This window comes from Callorhinus ursinus, unplaced genomic scaffold, assembly GCF_003265705.2.
Source record: "Callorhinus ursinus isolate GAN/ISIS: 27379988/994484 unplaced genomic scaffold, GSC_fseal_2.0 scaffold49, whole genome shotgun sequence".
Classification (NCBI taxonomy): Eukaryota; Metazoa; Chordata; class Mammalia; order Carnivora; family Otariidae; genus Callorhinus; species Callorhinus ursinus.
Window position 1 is genome coordinate 5637090 of NW_027397111.1, and position 22588 is coordinate 5659677.

Sequence of the window (22588 nt, forward strand, 5' to 3'; positions counted from 1 at the left end):
TGGGATTCATCCATGTTCTGGAACATATCAGCAGTTGGCTCCTTTTTACTGCTCAGTAATATTCCATTGTATGGATATGCCACTTTCCCATTTATCCATCAGTCTTAAACTTTTTAATCAACCTGTACCTCAGTCTTCCAATTTGTAAAATGGGCACAATACTGGTAACTTACTTGGAACAGATCCTGGCACTTACTACGTTCTCTGTTAGCTCATATTATTACATTTAATTGTCCACTCTTGGGTGGTACGAATGCTTACCGCATGGGGGCTCAAACCGAGAGCATCTAGGACGGAATCTGACTTGCCAGTGGGTACTGCCCTAACGGTGGGGTCTCCGCGCCCCTCTGGGCGGGGCCTGGAAGCGGGAGCGGAGGGCGGAAGTGCGCAGTCCCTGAGGAGTGCGGGGCGGTGCGGGGAGGGAGAGGCACACGGCCTGGGAGGAAGGGGGTAGGCGCGGAAGGGTGGAAGAACCCGATGGCCGAGTGAGGAGGGAACAGGGCGGGCGCGCGCGCAGGCGGGGGCCTGGGGGCGTGGCCCGGAGCGTGCTGCGGGACGCGGCGCGGGCCTCTCGGGCTCCCGGCTCCCGCTCAGCCTCCGCCGGCGTGGGCTGCTGCCCAGGTCCGCTTCCTCCGCGGGGCAGAAGGCACGGAGCCCAGGCCGCCTGCGGGTCCCCGCGCGCGCCGCGGGTGGAGTCCGAACCCCGCGGATCACTCGGGAGCGAGAGCTCCCCCTCTTCCGGGGAAGGCCCGGCCGGGTAAGCGGGGGCGGGGCCTGGCCGCCCGTGTCGCTGCAGCTTTGCCCCACCCCTCTCTTCGGCCTGGTGCTGGGGCTTGTGAGCCCGGGCGGTGGGAAGGCCTTCAGGAGCGAAAATCCAGGACAGCCAAGTTCTGCGCTTCGAATCCTCGCCCTCTGCCGGAGGAACTGGGAGACCAGCGCTCTGACCAGCTCTTTGATAGGCAGTTAGCGCCGAGGCGACATTATCTTTTGTACAGTGTGGTGGGCGTTGAGTTTTCAGACTTCTTTCTTAAAATATTAAGAGGACGAGCTAGAGTCACATCCACTTCCAGGCTGATTCTTCAAATTAACAGGAAGTGTTTAGATTTTAAAAACGACCTCCCTCGGAAGGAGCCCTGAGCCGGAAAATCAAGATAGTATACACGCTATCACGAGGGTCCCTCTGTTACCTCAAAGGGGTCAGTTAACTTTCTGGGCTTCCCTCATTTTGTCAGCTGTAGAACGAATGAGCTCCAGGGCTTTCAGTTCTGGATTCTATAAAAGTCTGGTATAGCTGAACAGCCTCAGTATGTGGGTCCTTACTGGTGGCTGCGAACAGTGACGAGGGCAAAGAGAACGCAAGGTGTTGGGGACTCTGATAGGTAGACAAGCCCTGTGCTCAGGACCTGCCAGTCTGCGGGAACTGGGGGAGTCCACCTCAGGGTCAGGGAGAATGAATAATACATGTGTAGTATCAGGGGATCTGGGCCGACGAAGGAGGAGAAGGCTGTGTTTTGAGAAGAGGGGAGAGCTCTCAGACCGGGATGAGCGGGTACAGTGTACAAGAGCTAGGCTGGTGTGATGAGAGTGTCAGTGGGACCAGTGATGCAAGCATATTAAATACTTCTGTGGTCCAAGGGAACAGACGTTAACACCTTTTCAGTGGGGTCAAGTCAAGCTCATCTTTCTGCAAGGGTCTTTAGCCCCAACCAGGTGCTCTGACATGGATGAGTAATTCAAGCCTGCCTCATCAAAAAGACCTGTGTGATTGTGATTTGCATGAAGAGGAGGGGATAAGGGGCAGAAGCTGGGTTTGTGGGATTCTTTCAGGGCTGTATCTTCTTCATTTGTTTTTCCAAAAATCCCTAGCAGAGAGCACTGCACACAGCTGCTTCTCGTTGGTGTGGTAACATCTAATTCCCAAATCACAGAATGAAAAGCATGGCGAACTCTCTTTCCCACCTTCCTGCCACCCACCCCCCAGTCTGATAATAATAGAAACCCTTTTCTTGTTCATTCTATCCTTGGTGCCTGCAGTTATTTTAATGGCAGATAAAGGCTTTCATTCCATATTTAGGCCATTCCTACAATATTTTCTTTCATTCTGGGCAAGAGGGACTCCCCGCAATATTGTCTTCCATACTTTCGAAGAGGGACTTTGTTGAACGGCAGCATGTCCAAGAGAGGTTGGGTAACATGGTTAGGAGTCTATAAATCATGTCATATGAAGAGCAGTTGGGCATATTTGAACTGCAGGGACATGGTACTCAGTGGGGGAGGTGACAGATGTCTTCAAATAAAGTGAAGGGCTGCCAGGAAGAGAAGGACTTGTTTTATATTTCTCAAGTGAGGAGAAACTGTAGGGAGCTAATTTTGTTTAGTATGACTGAAAACCTCTTAATGGTTAGAACAGTCCAGAAATGGAATGGGCTCTCCCCAGGAAGCCTTGATTTACAATCAGGGGAGGTGTTTACTCGGACTGGATTCCATGTGTGGAGATTATTATAGGAGAATTGATGCAGAGGGTGAAAAATTAAGGAAAAGAGACTTCTAAGGTCACTTCCAGACATCTGATATTATATGTTAAATTTTGGTTAAGAATATCTGACCTCATCCCACTCACACTGAAGCTTTTTTCTTGTTTCCAAGGCTGGAGAGTGGAGGGTTGGGGAGTATGACTGTCAGGTGGGGGGACTGATAAATTGTAATAGGGAGGTAGTAGACAAGGTGAGAAATAGCCCAAGAAAGGGGGCACTCCTAAAGGAAGACTGCCCTAGCCACTTCACAGTTTTGTTTTCTGGGGTCATTATGTTTAGCTTTGGAGAAGTGCCATGTGGTTAGTGAGTATACTGGTGCATAGCTTTTTCTCTCTTTCCTACTAGGCCCTTTCTGTAAACCATACTCTATTTCCTTGTTGCCAACCCTGATCAGTCAAAGTGGCAGATTTAAAGATGAAATGACGAGCAGTTTAAATTAACCAGTGGAATCTAGACCTGCGTTCTATTTTTGTTCCTTCCCTGTTGTTGTGTAGGTCTGTAGGTAGGTGTTTGATTCACATACCCAGTGTGCTTCTCTTGCCGTGGCTTTTAGGTGGTTTTGTCAGCCTTACTTGTTTTTGTTTTGATTGGAGCCCAGCTTCATAGTCTGGAGTTTATCTTCACATAATACAATGTACAAAAGACAAAGCTATCGTGCCTGCAACCACTGCCTAGTGGTCCAGATGTTTTCCCTCCTAGTTTACATTACAGCTGTATACGGCACATCACATAACATCCTTTTTCATTAAATTGTTGATATGGGATGTGAAAACATTTTGAAAGCAGAAACGGCGTACAAGTGTAAATTACTATTCTAGATAATATGCTAGTCTTAGGGGGGACTTTATGTAGATATTTGCTAGTACCTTCCAGCAGAACATGGCTCTGTTGGTTTTATGACATGTTATTAGATGAATACAGCTGCTATTGTAAATTGGCATCTTTAATTTTTGGTGATTTGATGTGTCTGGTTTTAAAATGATGTTTCTTCTAGATGCGTGATCCCCAGTTGAAGTTTCATCTTTGATCCTCTGCTTTCTTACTCAAAACATCACATACCTCTTTGATACAGTTTATCAAACAGAAATATTCTCCTCTTTAAACTTCACTAAATTGGCAAGTTGGAAACAAACTTTTTTTTTCTGCTTAAAAATCAGTTCACAACCTGTACTTTGTTTAGGGAGCACATGCTCAGGAAAGTAATCATTTCTACCTAAAGTACATCAAGTCACTGAATTATCTTACAGTGTTGCTAAACATATCCAATACTACTTGTATTGAAATCAAAGCATTGTAATATGTACTACCTGTAATATTACTAAAAGAATATTTATTGCATAGTTACTCTTAGATATAACCATCTTCGGTCTTACCACCTATTATGGACTTGCTCATATAGTGGCTTAATTTTTTTCTTTTCAGGGACCTATATCTTCCCTTCTCCAATGAACCTTCTTGAGGTATGACCATAGATAACACCTAGTGTTGGTTTGTGTGCAGATAGTGATGACTTAAATGTTTATTATGTGGAGGAATTGAGCTTACTCTTGTATGTCTTAAGTATCATCAGTTGTAACCAGATGAGCACCAGTTTGAAAACTCTGATGGTTATAAAGGAAAATTCAGAACACATCATTTTGGAGTATTTTGAAAAACATCTCATGTATTTTCATACCTTGTCTTATAGAAAGAATAAAATTCCTAAAAACAAACATTCTAAACATGACAAAAGGGTGTAGGCAATATCAAGTCAACCAAAGACGACACTTATCGGGATCAAGCCTTTTCTCTTTCATCTTCATTCTTGTCAATTATTGACAAAAAGGAAAGAAGACAAAAACACATCTAAAAAGTCTTTGGCAAGACCCATTGTCAGACATAACTTATAAAAGATTTTACAGAAACCTTCTCTCTCCCCAGGAAAGTAAATCAAGATGAGACCAGGAGAGTTGTGTAAGTATATATGTGTGCTTGTCAAGATGAACACAGCAAACACCAGATAGCTAGTACTTCTAGAGAGAATTGCAATGAAGATCTTAAAACTGCTTCCTACTATTTTGATGATAGGATCCTAGCAGATTCCGAAAAACAGAAAAGGGCACACAAAGGCAATCATTGTTGGCCTTGTATTAGGAGTTGCCATCCCTGAAATAAACAGCTGTCCTCATAGCATAGAGCTTCCTTTGTCATCCAGTCCATCTGTGCTGGAATGAAAACATGTAACTCAGAAGATGAATTTTGGGTGGAGAGTCTGAAAGATAAGCAGGTTTCTCAAACGGCCACAGCAAGCACTAGAAAAATAGGCAATAGTTTTGATCATAGTCAAGAGATATTTCTGACTCAGAAGACTTTTTTTTTTTTTTTAAAGATTTTATTTATTTATTTGACAGAGACAGCCAGAGAGGGAACACAAGCAGGGGGAGAGTGAGAGGGGGAAGCAGGCTCCCCACGGAGCAGGGAGCCCGACACAGGGCTCGATCCCAGGACCCTGGGATCATGACCTGAGCCGAGGGCAGACGCTTAATTGACTGAGCCACCCGGGCTCCCCAGAAGTCTTTTTTTTTTTTTAATTGAGACTTTTCCCCAGTTATCATAGTAGTCACTGCAGTTATTTGTCTTTAGCAAGTCCCAAACGTTTTAGGGACGGAAGTAGGGAAGGCAGAAGTAGGGAAGGGAGTCACCATTTTGTGATTCTGCAGAAGTTTAGCAGAGATCTTTAAGTGGAGAAAAGTTCAAGAGTGCAGCCACCTCACTCAGAGCAACTTAAGATCCTCTAAGAGAATCAGAAGTCATGTGGGCACCCAAGAGGGGTCCAGTCAGATTTCTTGCGTTCTTCAGCCATAGCTGCTTCCTTGCTCTTCAGAAAGAAAGTAGATTTGGAGGAAAGCCTCTGGATTCGAGTTGGACTGGAGGAAGCAGGACTTGGTTAAAAGGGGCTGAGTGTATTTTGTAACATGTTGGATGCTTGTGATGGAGTATGCAGGACTCCTAAAAATGTTTTGGAGACCGTGGGCCTTATAGAAAGTAATCATGAAGACTCAGGTATAATGACTTAATGGCAAGATGGAATTAATCATTTTTCTTAAAAGTGACCATGATACAAACATTCCTAGAAAGCTGTTAGTGAAAATAACTAAGACAAAAGTTTAAGCCTAGAAATTGTTCAGGAATATGAGCAAATCCAAATTTAAAGCAGAGTTTTTTTGTTTTTATGTTTCGGTGTTCTTTTTTTTATTAAGAAAATTAAAAATCTAGGGGTGGCTGGGTGGCTCAGTCCGTTAAGTCTCTGATTCTTGATTTTGGCTCAGATCATAATCTCAGGGTCATTAGATCAAGCTGTGAGTCAGCTCTGTGCTGGGTGTGGAGCCTGATGCCTGCTTAAGATTCTCTCTCCCTTTCCCTCTGCCCCTTCCTGCCTGCTATCTCTCTCTCTCTCTCAAAAAAGAATAAAAAAAAGAAAAAATTTTAGCATGATACACACACGTGCACACATACATACATACGTGAATTTGAATTTTAGCATTTTTTTATTGCTGTAAATTGAAGAAAATAGGCTGGAGAAGTGGGGCAACAGTAATTTCTTGGGATGTTAACATCGAGTTACCAACAAATACATAAAGCAAGTTATTTGACCTCCATTTTGAGTAAGAATACGAAATAGTAGTGTTAGTTGTGCACCTTTCCAGAAAAAAAAGTTTAAAAAAAATATAGATATCCTCAGTGGAACTATATTTATAGGAAACAGCTGAATAGTAAAAAATTTGGTCACTGACGGTTTATAAAGAGGGATTTTTGGCAAATGTAAAAGTGACCATATTTTAATTTTTTCCCCCAGAAGTTTTGATGTCTTGTAAACAGCCTGTGTTTAGGTTTCCTTACCATATGAGAAATACTTATTTAAACAAAACCTAGAGTTTGATCCTTAGCTATTAAATTAAAACTGTGCTTATTCGAAAACACTCAGTATAGAAATATGAGTACTTTTGTGCAAATAGGTGACTGCTTAAATTCCCAATTACATCACCTAGTCTTTTTTGCTATTGTTTAAGCAGTAAAATTTATATTACTCCAAATACTATTTTTAAGGTTCAAAGCTTATTATTTGGGAACTCGGGATCTTAAATATTATTTGTACGTTGTTCCTGTGTTGTAATAAAGTCACGCTATATAATATTTTATAGATACTTTTGACCAGTGTGAGAATAGATATGACATCATAGTATATGGTGCAACCGTTGAAAGGTTATTTGTACTTTTAAAATACTGTTTTTATGTTTCCCACAATATACAATATTTTTCTCAGTTTGCATGTATAAATGCTGAGACAATTTAGAGGCGTGTGCAAATGTTCCTTGTCTGAGCTTACTGAAAACTGACTTAAGTATTTTCAATTTGTAGAATATATTACTTGCCAGATGTTTTTGGTTCTTCATACAATTTAGAAGCAACTCTCTGGTTATGCTAACTATTAATTTACAATAATTGGCAAATGACTTTAGTTGTCATACCTCATTTGAAATCAAGCTGGTGAAAGAAATAAACTTGTAGATCTTGCCTTTTTCTTTACAGTCATTCCAAGATCGAAATACTTCGTATGTCTGGATTTCTACTTATACACAAAGGAATCTTTGATCCCTTTGATATATGTAAAAATTCAATGGCTGCAATCAGTGTAGAGCATTTTAGAAGGGGGTACTTGGTTATGTGTGTTTGTGCCATAAACACTGTGAACAGTAGCATCAAGACACTCTATGCATAGTTAGTTGACCAGCGCCCCCCCCAAAAAAAGTAATGCTACACTCTTCAAAGCCCCTCTTCCCTTTGTGAGATGATTAGGTCTTATCCTTCTCTTTTGTTTTGCAGGCAGGGGCCATCCACATAACTGCCACAAGGAATCTTCAATATGCAAGGACAAGATAAACACCTGTTCCTCATCAGGCCCTGGGACACCCTCTGGCTATATACTCAGGTGAGTGGTCATTGGGATTGCCCGATCTGGAGCACTGCTGCAATGATGCCCTGATTGCATTCCCCTATCTGGAGATTGGAATGAGGACTTTGAAGCTTTGCCTCCAATCATTCCCAGAGACTTGCTGAACGGCCTGGCTTCAGGGACATGCTGGAGCCTCCTAGTGGTGGCCTCTGGGCATGGGAATGCTCATAATAACAGGGTGGATGGGACCTGCCAAGTTCAAAGTACTTTGGCAAGAGTTACTATCACTGCAGAGGGGTTTAGGCACCTACCCAGCATCTCGTAGACTGAAACATGAAGGATAATGACATATTCTGACCTTTCAGGGTGTGGTGGGAGTGATGAGAAAAGGGCTTTGGTGCCAGTGGATGGTGTAGCCTGGAGTGTTCCACAGGAACAAAAAAGCAGGATTGCTGTGCATAATGACAACCTTTGACAGGATGAGAATGGGACTCAGGTGAATCAGGTCTCCTGGTGATTTTGGTGATTTGAGTCTACTTTCAAGGTTTTGCTGCCCTGAGCTCTGTGGATTTCAAATGGTTTAATAGTCACTTTGGCTAATACATTAATTTACTTAGAGACTTTACAAAGTAAGCCAGTCACTACCTGCTAAGCACCTAACATATGCTATGTAGTGTGTAAGCGCTGTGGCAAATTCTGAGACAAATCACAGTTCCTACCCTGTAGGAGCTCATAGTTTGGTGGGGGATATAAGACATGTAGACCAATCACTGGAACAGAGGGTGGGAAGTGGTAATGATTCAAGATGACTAGAAATAGACAATAAAGCGAGTTCAGAGGCGATTTGGGGGCTGGTTCAGGCAGGAAAGGGGCTTCGAAGAGTGTAGCATTACTACAAGTGGGCAACTTAGTTCTGGAGTAGAATGAACACAACTGGACTATAAACTGATTATAAAAAGGGGCCAGGGGCAGAGAGAATAAAAAATGCTATCATGTTTCTAAGCATGGGTAGCAGAGGAGATTGTGGAATCAACGGGGGGTGCAGAAGGCGAAGCATATTTGGAGGGATATGGGAGGGGTTCAGTTTTGGACAAGAGGAGTTCAAGGTGGAAATTCAGACTTGGGAGTATGGGAGGGGAAATGGCTCTGGAGATACAGAATACAGGCTCATTTGCATTGGAAAGAAAACCAAGCCGCAGAATTCTGTAAGGTTTCAGAGGACAGGTAGGGAGAGATCTGTTCTCTGTGGAGAAAGAGTGAGGGGCAATATGGGAGTGAGTCTGTGTTCAGGAGTCAGACAGGCCTGAGTTTGAATTTCAGCTCTGCCCCATACTGTTTGTGGCTGTGGGCAAGTTACCGAGCCTCTCTAAGCCTCAGTTTCCTCATCTACAAAATGAGAGAGAAAATAGCATTTTTCTCAGAGTAGATGTGAGGATTCAGTAAGATGGTATATGTAAAATATTTAGGATGGCGCCTGGCATATGCTCAATATAAAAGCGGATTATTTCAAAAAATATATTACCAGTAATAATAGAAATCACTGTGGACAGAAACTTGGGGGTACTGACATTTTGGAGGGTTGGAGGAAGAGAAATCAGAGAAGAAGATGAGAAAAATCAACCGAAGAGGATCAACAGACTATGGTTTTGCAGTGTTAGGAGAGAACTTTACAAGGTTGTGGTGACCACCATTATCAGTTAAAGTGATAAGTTAATGTGGATGAGTGTAGATCAAATACCATTACATTTGGGGAATATGTTAGTTTGTTAGGGCTTCCATAACAAAGTACCACGGATTGGGTGATTTAAACAACAGGCAGGTATTGTCTCACACTTCTGGAGGCTAGGAGTCCGAGATCAAGGTGTCAGCAGAGTTGGTTCCTTCAGAGAGTATGAGGATGAATATGTTCCATGCCTCTCCCCTAGCTTATGGTGGTTTGCTGGCCATCTTGGCATTCCTTGGCATGTTCCGATCCCTGCCTTTGTAAATCACATGGCACTCTCCTTGTATGTATGTCTGTGCCAAATTTCCTCTTCGTAATAAGGACACCAGTCATATTGGATTGGGGGCCCTCCCTACTCCAGTATGACTTCATCTTAACTAATTTTATCTGCAGTGACTCTATTTCCAAATTTCCAAATAATGTCACATACTGAGGTACTGGGGTTAGGACCTCAACATATGAATTTTGTTGGGATGCAATTAAACTCAGAACAGGGAAGGTAGATGGAAGAATCGTTTAGGCACAGATCAGATTATACAGACAGCAAGAAAATAAGAAAGTGGAATTCTAAGATGGAAGTAAAACAGAGGAACATGGGACAAATTGAAGTATACTGACCATGAGGGCAGAGAAGATGTTTAAAATGAGGAGAAAGCAAGATGGATGGATGAATAATAGTCTGAGTCTATATCTAAGTCCAGAGGATGGTCTTTTCTGTACCCTTCTGCCAGGCCCTATGCTCTTTTCTTTTGTTTTTGCCTGAATTATATGGAGAATTGGTTTATCTCTCCAGTTTTCTCATGAAAAAAACAGTTGTTAAGAAATTGTCATCAAGAGAGAAAGAAAGGAACACATGCAAGCGGCCCTAATTGATATTGTACTATAGAAATATAATGAGGGAGGGAGGAAGGGAGTCCTCCTTTGGATACAACCAGAGTGTATCTATCTGTAGAATTTCAGGATTTCTTAAAAAAAATTTTTTTTTGAAAAGAAGATATGTAGCTTAGAATGAAGAACATTTCCTTTGAGAAAAAGCTTTAAAGATAGTAATAATCTTAATTAAATAGTGTTTCATATTCAGAAGGGAACAAAATTGTAAATGTACATACAACTTTCTCAACCATATGTTCTTTTTAATGATATTAATATATCCCTAGAGATAATAGTAAAGCTTCTTCCTAATTAGGTAGTATTTTATTAAACTGAAAGAAATCTCATGTTAGTTTGAGTACCATTTTCAAGAATTAAGTAACATTTATAGTCTTAGATAAAGAGGATTTTGCTTTCTTCCATGGAAATTATTGGTGCTGGTTAAAAACCAATTTTAGAATGAAGGAAAACAAGAGGTCTGCTTGCTAATTGAAGACAATTCACATTCTCCCAAGATTTTGCAAAGCATGAATATATTATTGCTGATTCTATTTGTGCCAAGATAGCTATTTTAAGGAAAAATTAGGATAATGTAAACTTCATAAAAAATCTGATTTCTGCAGTTGACTAATCTCTTTGATCGAATCAGTCAAAATGATTTACATTTATGGATTCAGCCTAAATTAACCTTAAGGGCATATAGTATGGAACAAGGTCATGAGCCCTGGGGCTGGAAATAGAAAGACTAGAGTTCAAACCCTGGTTCTATGATTAAAGAAAAAACAGGGAGAACAGAAAGTATATAAGATTGAAATGACAGAGATTAAACTAATTGTAAGGAATACTACATGTACCTCTATGGCAGTATGTTTGAAAACAGAGAAAAAAAGGGTTGATTTCCCCCTAAAATATAATCCCCCAAGGGAATAAGCTGATGTGGAAAATATGAATGTACTAGTTACTGTACAACATGTTGGAAAGGTGATTAAAAGGCTATGATTGAAGAAGACAACAGGCCCAGACAGAGTCACAATTGTTTTTCTCATTTTTAAAAGGACAGTTCAAATGTTTATAATTAGGTCATAGACAGTGATCACATTTGAATATAGGTGCAACATTTCTAAATAAAACATTAACAAATAGATTCTAATAATGTATTTAGGAGTAGTAAAACAAGTATAGTTTATTTCAAGAATACAACTACTGGAAACCTATCAACATGATCCATTCATCAATAAATTAAGGGGGAAAAATATATCAATATATCAGTTTGAAAGACATCTGACTAAATTAGGGACTATTCCTAAGAAAAACTTCCCCCCAAATAAAGATTATCTACCAAAATGAACAGCAAATATTATCCTAAATGGTAAAATAGTAAAACCATTGGGTTTAATTCAAAGCAAGAACTAGACAAAATGCCTATCCTCAACATTATTATTTAACATTGTCTTGGAGATTTGTGCAAATATAATGAATAAGTAAAATAATTGGTAAAAAAATACTGAGAAAGAGGAGAAAAATAAGCTCTTTTTCTGACCATGTGACTATATGCATGGAAAATCCAGGAAGCCAGGGCACCTGGGTGGCTCAGGCAGTTAAGCGTGTGCCTTCAGCTCAGGTCCTGATCTGGGATCGAGCCCCACATTGGGCTCCCTGCTCAGTGGAGAGTCTGCTTCTTCCCCTTCCTCTGCCTCCCCTGCCCCTCACCGCTCTCTTTCACTCTGCTCTCTCTCTCAAAAAAATAAAATCTTTAAAAAAAAATTCAGGAAGCCATAGTAAAAACTTCTTAGAGTTAATAAGGTAACTTGGGTAGATTTCTAGATGCGAGATAAATATATTAATATCAGCAGTTTTTATCTACAAAAATAAAGAGCTACAAATGGAAATGTTAGCAACTGCTTAATAACAAAATTATAAAATAGGAATAAATTTAATATGGAACAAATAAATCATTAGGAGTTATATGTCTTATAGAAGGTTATAAAACAAGATATAAGCAAATAAAAACACCATGTTTTTGGATGGGAAGACAAGTTAAAATGGTCAGTTCTTCTAAAATTAATATGTAAAGTTAATGTGATTCTTATTAGGATCCCAGTGGGTTTGGGGTGGGGAGAATACAGAAGCATCAATGCCCAAAGATGCCTCAGAAAAATATATGAAGACTAGTGAGAGAGGGTTTATAAGATGTCAGAGCATACTATAAATTAAATATTACATTGACATAAGAATAGGTAACTAGATCAGTAAAACAGAATAAAGATTCTGGAGATAGATCCTGGACTATATAAGCATCTTCTACATTAGAAAGTTGGTAGTTTAGCTCAGTGGGAAAGGATATATTCTATAATGAATGGTCTTGGCAAAACTGGCTATCTATTTGGAAGAAAAACTTGGACCCTTGTCTTATGTTTATTCAAAAAAATTAAGTATAAGGACTAAATATAAAAAATTATACAATAATGTCTTGCAAGATAATCTGGGAGGCTACATTCCCAGATTTCCTAAGAATTGGGAATGCTGGGGAAATACCCCTTTAACCAGAAGTTTAATCATATTTGTTTATATAAAAACCCACACTTCTATATGGCAGAGTTCATCAGCAGAGTCAATAGACAAATGACTGATTTGGAAAAAAAATGATTGTCATGCAGATGATAGGTATATAATTTGTAGTGAAAATATACCAAGAACTCTTACAAATGGAAGCAAAAGACAAACTACCCAGTAAAAAATGGCCAAGTCATATAAACAGGCATTTTGTGGAAGAGCAAAGCTTTTTGCCAGCAAACATATGAAAAGGTGTCCAAATTCATTAGAAGTTAGAGAAATGCAAATTAAAGTAATAATGAGATTAATCCTTACCTCTACCAGACTGGTGGAAAGGAGTAATGATGACTGCTGGTGGGTTATAGAGAAAGAGGTACTCGCATACTTTGCTAAAGGAAAGGTGAATTATTTCAGTCCTTCTGCAAAGTAATCTGGCAACTCCTTTTAAAAATAAAAATATATCTTTCCTTCAACCTGGCAATTTCTCTCATTGACTTTTTTCCCCTAAAGATTTATTTATTTAAGAGAGAGAGAAAGCTTGAGCAGGGGGATGGGCAGAAGGAGAGGGAGACAAGCAGACTCCCCGATGAGTGGGGAGCCTGAATTGGGGCTGGATCCCAGGACCCTGAGATCATGACCTGAGCCAAAATCAAGAGTCAGAAGCTCACCAACTGAGCCACCCAGGCACCCCTCATTGATTTTTTTTTTATACAAATGAACCCATTCTGATTTGAAAGGATCTTTTATTTATTTATTATTATTTTTTAAAATTTTATTATGTTAGTCACCATACATCAGTTTTTGATGTAGTGATCCACGATTCATTGTTGAAAGGATCTTTTAAATATATATATATTTTTTATTAAAGATTTTTATTTATTTGAGAGAGAATGAGAGAAAGAGAGCACGAGCAGGGGGAGGGGCAGAGGGAGAAGCAGCCTCCCTGCTGAGCAGGGAGCCTGATGCGGGACTTGATACTGGGACTCCAGGATCATGACCTGAGCCGAAGGCAGTCACTTAACCAACTGAGCCACCCAGGCACCCTTAAATATATTGCTAAATGAGAAAAACAAGATGCCAGGAAATGTATATAATATGATTCGGTTTTTATAAGACAAAGAATGAAAAGGCTTTGCCAATGTGAATATGAGTATGTGAGATTATAATATGGAGAAATATATAGAAATATATAGAAGAATACTAGGCTATCAGCATGGGTTTTCTATGGTATTGGAGAGAGGGCAGATAGTTAAGCCAATATAATTTTTCAGCAATTTCCTATACAACACATTTACTTATTTTTTCCAATTAAAATTTTTATTTTACTGAAAAATTTTTATTAAGGTGGATTTTTTCCATCAACATTTTTTTTCCATCAACATTTTTTGACAAAGACTTGATAATTAGCATTTTCTTCCTATCTAGCTGGACTGACTATAACTTATGTTATTGTGAATTTTCTTTTTGGCCTTATTTTTAACAAGTATGATTTGCTTGGTAGTTACTAATTATTATTACATGAAGGTATAAATCAATCTTACTCTATGTAGCCGTCTTATTCTGTGCAAGTCTTTGTGATTGGGATTTAGGGAGAAAGTAATCTGAAAATCCACATTTTAAGGTGAAACCTGATATTTAAGCATTGGTGGTTAATTTGAATTTTATGAACCACAGTGTGGGCCAGCATTATGTAGGTTCAGTGAAACGTGTCTGCAGGCTGCATACTATTTTTTGACTTCTGGTGCAGGTCAGCTCTTGGCTGTCCTAATGTTTCTAATGCTGGAAATGTGTGACCTACTAGGAAAATGTCATCCTCTGTCTGAAAAGTCCTTCCTGTCATGGAAATATGGCTGTAACCCCAGGACCCGATAAGTCAGGTATGCCCATGTTTCAGATCTGAACGATGGCAACGGAGATAAGTGTGCTGGGGAGGGATGGTATAGATGCACCCCATATGGTCCCTCATGTTTCAGTGCATCCCTTGGAAATAGCAGCATGGGATGCTGGCTCTCCAGCAGCAGGTGGCAGCATTAGAACAGAGATTGGTCATGTTAGGGCCTGTGGTACTCCCAATGTCTTCCTCATTTATATATGAATTAGGGAAGGAACAGATTACTCCAGATCAGTTTTAGATGGAAGAAAATTATTTGCCATACCCTTTCAATTAAAAAAAGTATTTAAGCCCCTACTATGTGCCACCCACTGTGCTGTGCATTTTGTTTCTAAATTCATTTTTATTAAATTTATTTTTTTGAGTATACTTGCCACACGAGGTTATGTTAGCTTTAGGTGTACAACACAGTGATTTGTCGAGTTGACACGTTATGATATATTCACCACAAGTGTTGTGCTGTTTATTTTAACAGTCGTGTTGTTTAATCTTCACAACCTGTGATGCAGACAACTATTTCTCTTATTTTAAAGATGAGGAAATTGAGTTTTCAAAGGCTAAAGGAATCTGCCTGAGGCTGTCCTGTTTCTGATAGGCAGAGTTGGGTCTGGAGCTGCTAGATCTTTAACTGTTTTCCTGGAATCATACCTGTCATAGCGGCCTACAATCGAGTTTCTGTCTCAGTTCTCCTGACGTTCTGCCTGATTAATGTTGTTGAGAAACTCGGGCTGTACTTAGGGACAGAGGAAGCCCGCATGGCAGAGGACATTCGCCCCAGATACTGGTCAGGTGGTGGTGCCCTAGAGCTGGTGATTGAGGGAAGATGGATGCTATTGCAGAGGAAAACCATGCTTTCAGTCTGGAGAATGGATGTGGAAATTTGATGCATTTTTCCTTTTTTGTATAATAATTCCTGTGACAAGAACATATTACCTTTTTCCTGATTTCTTACTATTCAAAGTATTGGCATAGAAAATAAGTTATATAAGAAGTTTAATGCTTCTTGTGATAAATGTGAGGGGCTGACCATTTGGTAATTAAAGTTGCAGGATGTTTGCATGACAGACCTATCCTTGGCTATTTCATACTGTGTCAGACTCTATTTGATTAAGAATGACTAATCTCATGATTTTATATAAATGGCTCAAATCTGTTAAGACAGTTTGCTAAATAAATGAGATTAGCCAGCAAATTTCACAGTTTCTTCCAGTAAGGCCAGTGTTGGGTAGAGAGCAGATTCAAGACTATTCTCTGCCTGTGTGATCTTGTGTAAGTAGCTCATTCTTTATCTGTAAAAGAGGGGATGGACTGGATGACACCAGAAGTTTCTTCCTGCTCTGCTAGCCTCTGATTTTCTAGAGTCCCGTGGATCTGTATGTGAACAGAACCAACCCCCTTCCGTGCAGAGGAGTTCCGGAGGGGGCCACAGAGATTAGATAAGCCCTTGTATCTTCACAGAAATGATCCCAAGTCACTGGCAAGTTAGGAACCAACTAAAAAGGATATAATTATATGGCACCAAAAGAGCATGGGTTTGGAGTCAGTCCTGATCCAAATCTTGGCTGCACTGATGATTAGCTGTATAATCTTGGGCAAGTCACTATGACTCCCTGAATCTCAGTTTTCTTGGTGGATACCTTAAGATTTGCTCTGGGTTTTTAAGAGTCAGAGTTTATCTTGTGTTTGACACATGATAGTTGCCCAGTAAATGGTAACTCTTTTCACTAGTGATTGTACGGGTTGAATTATGTCACTTGAAAATTCATATGTTGAAGTCCTAACTCTTAGTACCTCAGAACGTGATCTTATTTGGAAGAGGTAATCTTATTTCAGGGGTAATCAATTAAAATGAGGTCATTAAGAGATTGTCTTTTTTCCATTGGATATTCTTTCCTGCTTTGTCAAAGATTAGTTGACCATATAATTGAAGCTCCACTTCTGGGTTCTCTGTTCTGCTCCATTGATCTATGTGTCTGTTTTCGTGCCAATACCATACTGTCTTGATGATGACAGCTTTGTAATACAGCTTGAAGTCCAGGAATTGTGATGCCTCCGGGGCTTTGGTTTTCTTTTTCAACATTACTTTGGCTATTTGGGGGTCTTTTCTGGTTCCATACAAATTTTAGAATTCTTTGATCTAGCTCTGTGAAAAATGCTGGTGTTATTTTGATAGGGATTGCATTGAATGTGTAGATTGCTTTGGGTAGTATAGACATTTTAACAATCTCTGTTCTTCCGATCCATGAACGTGGAATGTTTTTCCACTTCTTTGTGTCTTCCTCAATTTCTTTCATAAATGATCTGTAGTTTTCAGAGTACAAATCATTTACCTTTTTGGTTAGGTTTATTCCTAGGTATCTTACGGTTTTTGGTGCAATTGTAAATGGGATTGATTCCTTGATTTTGCTCTCTTTTTTTTTTTAAGGTTTATTTTGCTCTTTTATAGCTCCTTTTAAAACAATTTGTTTCAGGGGTACAGGTCTGTGATTCCTCAGTCTTACATAACACCTAGTGCTCACCAGAACACATACCCTCCCCAATGTCCATCACCCAGCCACCTTATCCCCCACCTCCCTCTCCTCCAGCAACCCTCAGTTTGTTTCCCAAGATTAAGAGTCTCTTATGGTTTGTCACCCACTCTGGTTTCATGTTGTTTCATTTTTTTTCTCTCTTCCCCTATGATCCTCTGCCTTGTTTCTTGAATTCCGCATATCAGTGAGATCATATGATAATTGTCTTTCTCTGATTGACTTATTTCACTTAGCATAATACCCTCTAGTTCCATCCACATCGTTGCAAATGTCAAGATTGCATTTTTTTAATGGCACCTGCACCCCAGTGTTTATAGCAGCAGTGTCCACAATAGCCAAACAAAGAAAGAGCCCAGATATCCATTTACAGATGAATGGATAAAGAAGATGCAGTATAAATATATATATACAATGGAATATTACACAGCCATCCTTGATTTCTCTTTCTGCTGCTTCATTATTGGTGTATAGAAATGCAGCAGACTTCTGGGCATTGATTTGGATATAGGATATATCCTGTGACTTTGCCAAATTCTTGTATTAGTTCTAGCAATTTTTTGGTGAAGTCTTTCGGGTTTTCTACATAGAATATCATGTCATCTGTAAATCCTGAAAGTTTGACTTCTTCCTTGCCGATTGGTTGCTTTTTATTTCTTTTAGTTGTCTGATTGCTGGGGCTAGGACTTCTAGTACTATGTTGAACAACAGTGGTGAGAGTGGACCTCCCTGTTGTGTTCCTGACCTTCGGGGAAAAGCTCTCAGTTTTTCCCCATTGAGGATGATAATAGCTGTGGGTCTTTTATATATGGCCTTTATGATGTTGAGATATGTTTCTTCTAGCCCTACTTTTTTGAGGGTTTTTATCAAAGGATGTTGTATTTTGTCAAATGCTTTTTTTGCATCTATTGAGAGGATCATATGGTTTTTATCCTTTCTTTTATTAATGTGTATCACATTGATTGATTTGCAGATGTTGAACCACCCCTGCAGCCCGGGAATAAATCCCACTTGTCATGGTGAATAATCCTTCTGATGTACTGTTGGATCTGATTAGCTAGTATATTGTTGAGAATTTTTGCATCCATGTTCATCAGGGATATTGGTCTGTAATTCTCCTTTTTAATGGGGTCTTTGGTTTTGGAATCAAGGTAAATCTGGCCTCATAGAAATACTGATTTGAAGGGACACATGCATCGCAATGTTTTTAGCAGCAATGTCTACAATAGCCAACATATGGAAAGAACCAGATGTCCATTGACTGATGAATGGATAAAGAAGATGTGGTGTGTACACACACACACACACACACACACACACACACACACACACACACAGAGAGAGAGAGAGAGAGAGAGAGAGAGAGGAATATTACTCAGCCATCAAAAAGAATGACATCTTGCCATTTGCAATGATGTGGATGGAACTGAAGAAATTATGCTAGGCGAGATAAGTCAGAGAAAGACAAATACCATATGATTTTCACTCATATGTGGAATTTAAGAAACAAAACAGATGAGCATAGGGGAAGAGAAGGAAAAATAAGGTAAAATAAAAACAGACAGGGAGGCAAACCATAAGAGAATCTTAACTATAGGGAACAAACTGAGGTTTGCTGGAGGGGAGATAGGTAGGGGGAGGGCACTTGATGTAATGAGCACTGGGTGTTATATGCAACTGATGAATCACTAAATTCTATCCCTGAAACTAATATGTTAACTAACTTGAATGTAAATAAAATCTAAAAAGAAAATTGTCAACTCCCAAGACCGCACTAGCAGTTTTCAGATAATGGTTGTTTACTGTTTTTTTATATTTTTCTTATTTTACTTATAGTTATAAACATAAACATATAATATAAAAAAATGAGGTCATTAAGGTGGGCCCAATCAAATATGGTGTCCTTACAAAAAGGGGGATTTGAACACAGAAACATACACAGAGGGAAGATGATGTGGATAAATAAAGGGAGAACATAGCCATCTAGGCCAATGAGAGAGGCCTGGAATAAATCCTTCCCTCACAGCTCTCCCAAGGAACCAACCCTGCTGACACCTTGATCTTGGACTTCCAGCCTCCAGAACTGAGAGATAATATGTTTCTGTTGCTTAACCTACCTAGTCTGTGGTGCTTTAATCTTACAGTCCTAGCAAACTAATATAGCTGTTTTTGCTCAGATTGCTGTTCTACTGTCACCTTGCCCCACTCTGAATGCACCTTGTGTAGCACCTATACAAGAACAGGTCTTGTTGTGGCTTTATGTTCAATGCCTCAGCTGTTTCCAAGTGGTCAGCCGGCCTTTGGGATGGTATTAAAATAGTTCACATTCATTGGTACCATTTTATATACCAGGAAATTGAGGCACAGATATGTTTTGCAACTTATCTCAAGGTCACATACCTATGAACTCGTAGATTTGGATGGACCCAGACACTCTAACCCCAGAATCCTTGCCCTTAATTCTCACAGTGACATCTTAACCACCATGCAGAGGAGCTTGGAGAAGACTGGAGTTGAAAGAAGAGAAATGAATGGCCATTTCTTATTAGCAGGACAGAACTGACAGCTCTGTGTCCTCAGTACTGGCTTCCATGTATCTCTCTCATCACATCACTGGAACATGCTAGACAATGGTGCCCACTGCCTGCAGATCACTCAGCTTGCTAAGTCGTTCCATTGGCTGGAGTCCAGAGCTGTTGCTCTCATTTTAGGTCCTGGTCCCTTCATCTTTCAGGCTTTCCCAGAGCTGCCATTGATGAATTTTTGGGCTTCTGTCCAAGGATCTGATGCAGAAAAGCACTATGGAGAGGCAGAATGTCATAGTGGTTAAGGGTGCAGGCTCTATGTCAGATGCCTGGGTTTGGATACTGGCTCTATATGTGACTTAGTTAGCCTCAGATATTCATCTATGAAGTGCGGATGACAGTAGTACTTATTTCATAGCGTTGTTTTGGTGAGGAATACTAATTAACACATGCTCACTTTTTTTTAAAATTTAGTTTTATTGTGTTATGTTAGTTACCATACATTACATCATTAGTTTTTGATGTAGTGTTCCATGATTCATTGTTGGCGTATAACACCCAGTGCTCCATTCAATACGTGCCCTCCTTAATACCCATCACCAGGCTAACCCATCCTCCCACCCTCCTCCCCTCCAACACCCTGTTTGTTTCTCAGAGTCCATAGTCTCTCATGGTTTGTCCGCCCCTCCAATTTCTCCCCCCTTCATTTTTCCCTTCCTACTATTTTTTTTTTAACATAATAACACATGCTCACTTCTTAGATCAACACTTGGTGAGTACTTAATACATGTTGGCTGTTATAACATGTCAGTGGGATGGACTATAGTACTCTAGTGGTAACTACCTAGGAAAGCATCTCTTCCGGGAAAAAGACTGAACTATATCCAGTCTATAGTAATAAATTCGTAAAATTTCAATAACCTGTCATCCATATTCCAATAGAAATACAGAGCTTGATGTATATGCAAGTTATTTCAGAATTGTGCAATTTAGTAGAAAATGTTTATAGCACATAATAAATATTTGTTGAATGAATAAATGAAATGTGAGGTGAGGCCCTGGTGCTGTGGGAAGGAGGGGAATGCAGGCTGGCAGAGGGTTGCCTGGGCAACTATGATAAAAAAGCAGTAAATTGTCCAATTCTAGAGGATGAGGTGAATTCTGATCCAAGACAACGGGTGGAGAAGTGAGAGGGCAGTGGGCATCTCAAGGCCCTTACCATGGCCATCAGTGGTGGAGATGTTGGGGCTAAGGCTGGGCCAAGCAAGAGGCAGCAGGCCTGGGAGCAGGGGCAGAGAGGAGTTCCATTCCAGGCTGGGGAAAGCCAGGGAGAACAGAAGCCTGTCAGACAGGCAGAAGGACTGTTCTGTGGGAATTAGAGATGGTCTCTGTCTCTTGCTGACTCACTGGATCTCTGGAGAAAGGCCTGGGGGCAGCAGAAGTACTGCAGACCCTGATGGCCACATGAGCTAAGCCTGATTCCTGAACACTGAGGACAAGTCTTTACTTCTGGCAGCCGGGAGGTGCTAGAAACCCGGGCTGAGAGAGTGTCAAGGACTGGATTCCAGCTTCCATGTTGCAAGGCACCGGGACAATGCTGAAGCCCAGCGAGAATGAGCGCTCCCATTCTGAACCTGAAACTTGCAATATTACCTGAACTTTTAAAGTGGAATCAATTGAGGGCTTTCCAGAAGCAACAGAAAGATTTTATTGCATTTGTCATTAAGAAGGTAAATTGTTATAATCTTTTTGGAGAGTGATTTTGCAACATTATCAGAATTTAAAGGATGTTAATTGCAGTGTTGTTTGTAACAGTGAAAAAGTGGAAATGATCTAAATGCCATCAACAGAGGGCTGGTTAAATAAGTAATAGTGCTTCTGTACTATGGAATAATATATTTCAATCAAAGATGATGAAGTAAACATGTACAGACATGGAAAAGTTACCACATTATATCATATGGAAAAAGTGTGCTTCAGAAGAATGAATCAGTAATATCCTATGTGTGTGTAAAAAAAAGAATTATATGTATATAATACGTGTGTTTGAGAAATGCGTGGAACATACCTGAAAGGACACAAACCAAATGAATAGTGGCTAATTCCAGAAAAAGGGCTTGAATGGAGATGGGAGGAAAAGGAAAGGGAAGAGAGTATTTCACTTTATACTTAATAGATTTCTGTACTATTTGCTTATATTGTTCTGTTTTACAAGTATTTATTACATGCTGTTTTTAAAACAATGTAAAAAAGAATCTCAAAATAAAACTAAAGTTTGTTACCTTGGTATTTGGGGTTTTATATTTTCTTGTCTGTCTTCAGATCTGGAACAGATTGCTTGTTGTTGTTTTTTCCATTTGACCTCAAACTTTCTTTTTTTTTTTTCAAAGATTTTATTTTTTTTGACAGAGAGATGGACAGAGCCAGAGAGCATAAGTGGAGGGAATGACAGAGGGAGAGGGAGAAACAGGCTCTGCACTGAGCAGGGAGCCTGACATGGGGCTCGATTCCAGGGCCCTGGAATCATGATCTGAGCCGAAGGCAGACGCTTAACCAGCTGAGCCACCCAGGCACCCCCATCTTTTTTTTTTTTTAATTATGTTCAGTTAGCCAGCATATAGTACATCATAAGTTTTTGTTGTAGTGTTCAATGATTCATTAGTTGCATATATCACCCAGTTGTTGTTTTTTTAAAAAAATGATATTATGTGGCTTTTTAAAGACCATAGGGGCCTGTGGAGAGGCTGGCAGTGGGGTTGCGGTCACCCGGAGGCCAGAGAGGGTAGGCATAGGACACTGCCAAGGGAGGTTATGGGCAGGAGAGAAACTTCCTCTCTGAAGGCCATTCACTGGGTACCATGCAGGCCATCAAATGAGCACTTGTTGGGCACTAGGCATTATATTTAGCACCGTGTTGGACAGTGTCGCTGGGCACAGCTCAGCACTTCAAGGGGAATTTTGCAGAGCATGGCCTAGAACTTGACAGATACTACCTTTGGGATGACTGAGGTCATTTCACTGGCTTTGCCCT

At 40.2% G+C, this 22588-nt stretch overlaps 1 long non-coding RNA gene across 1 annotated transcript; it reads left to right on the plus strand.

The window, feature by feature from the left end:
• The first annotated feature begins 562 nt into the window (after nt 1-562).
• Nucleotides 563-21844, plus strand: LOC141370881 (uncharacterized). Its single transcript, XR_012375356.1, has 4 exons — nt 563-757; nt 3957-3994; nt 7398-7503; nt 19502-21844. It is a non-coding gene; the product is annotated as an uncharacterized lncRNA (long non-coding RNA).
• The last annotated feature ends 744 nt before the right edge of the window (nt 21845-22588 follow it).